Source organism: Mandrillus leucophaeus, unplaced genomic scaffold (genome assembly GCF_000951045.1).
Source record: "Mandrillus leucophaeus isolate KB7577 unplaced genomic scaffold, Mleu.le_1.0 Scaffold193, whole genome shotgun sequence".
NCBI lineage: Eukaryota > Metazoa > Chordata > Mammalia > Primates > Cercopithecidae > Mandrillus > Mandrillus leucophaeus.
Window position 1 is genome coordinate 177,322 of NW_012101954.1, and position 1,925 is coordinate 179,246.

The following is a 1,925-nucleotide window of genomic DNA, read 5'->3' on the forward strand; positions in this document are numbered from 1 at the left end:
CGCAGTGCGCAGCCGCAGCAGCCCGGGCCGGGCCTGGCGAGCTGCGAAACCTCAGAAGGGACGCGCGACTGAATTTTTTCGGAATCCTACCTGAGTAAGCACATTGTCGGGCGGTGATCGAAACGCCAGCCTCCGTCTCGGCAGCCGCCTAGCGGGGTGCGTTCTCCGCGGCCTCACCCCGCTCCGGCCCAGGTAGCCTTAGGTTTCTGTCGTTGAGCCTCTCGGGCAAAGGGGTGCTGCCTCCTGTTGGTACAGCGCGTTCCTCGAGTCCCTTTCCTTTCCCTGCCTGCTCTATGTTTCCTGCCAGCGCGTGAACACGACACAGACTTTTCTTGGTTGTTTCCCTTTTACTGGGCATCTAGGTTGTTGACAGTTTTTCAGTGTAATCCATACTGCCCTGAACATCTCCATGAATTCCACATTTTTCTTCTTTTTAAGTTATATATAACTTATGATCTGAATGTGATCCCCCAAATTCATGTTGAAATCTAACCCCTCAAGGTGATGATGGTATTAGGAGGTGGGCCTTTGGGGGTGAACAGAGTTTGAAGGGAGAGCTCTCATGAGTGGGATTAGTGCCGGTATGAAATGACCCGAGAGTCGGCTCCTTCCACCACTGAGAACACAGCTAGAAGGCACACTGTCTGTGCACCACAGGCAGGCCCTCACCCGACACTGAATCCGCTTGTGCCTTATCATGGACTTCCCAGCCTCCAAAACTGTGAGAAAATAAATTTCTGTTGTTAATAAACTACCTACTTTATGGTATTTCGTCCTAACAGCCCAAACAGATTAAGACGTTATTTTATGATGAATTTGCAACAATGAAGTTACCCGGGCAAAAGATAAGGACAGAAATGACTGATGACACTATTGCTCCCCCAAAAGACTGTACCAGTTTACACCATCAATAACAAACTGTTGGATATTGCTTAAACAATGTTTTAATTGATTAATCAGATATACAATACCATCTCATTTTTTAAAAATTTTCCTTTAAGTTCTGGGATACATGTGCAGAACATGCAGGTTTGTTACACAGGTATACATGTGCCATGGTGGTTTGCAGCACCTGTGCAGGTTTGTTACACAGGTATACATGTGCCATGGTGGTTTGCTGCACCCATCAACCCATCATCTAGGTTTTAAGCCCCACATACATTAGGTGCTCTCCCTCACCTTGCCCCCAACCCCCGACAGGCTCCGGTGTGTGATGTTCCCCTCTCTGCGTCCATGTGTTCTCATTGTTAACTTCCACTTATGAGTGAGAACATGCGGTGTTTGGTTTTCTGTTCCTGTGTTAGTTTGCTGAGAATGATGAATGCCATCTCTTATTTAACGACCATTTATTTTTTTTTTGAGACAAGATACTGTTTGCCAGGCTGGAGTGCAGTGGCACCATCTCAGCTCACTGCAGCCTTGACCTCCAGGACTCAAGCCATCCTCCCACTTCAACCTCCTGAGTAGCTGAGAGTTACAGGCATGTGCCACTACACCCAGCTAATTTTTTGATTTTTAAATTTTTTTTATTTTTATTTTTTGAGACGGAGTTTCATTCTTGTTGCCCAGGCTGGAGTGCAATGGTGCGATCTTGGCTCACTGCAGCCTCCGCCTCACAGGTTCAAGCGATTCTCCTGCCTCAGCCCCCCAAATAGCTGGGACTATAGGCACACACCATCATACCTGGCTAATTTTGTGTTTTTAGTAGAGACAGGGTTTCACCATGTTCTCCAGGCTGGTCTCGAACTCCTGACCTCAGGTGATCCACTTGCCTCGGCCTCCCAAAGTGCTGGGATTACAGGCGTGAGTCACCGTGCCTGGCCCTACTTTTTTGATTTTTTGTAGAGTGGGGGTCTCACTGTGTTGCCCAGGCTGGTCTCCAGCTCCTGGACTCAAGCGATCCTCCCACTTTGGCCTTCCAAAGT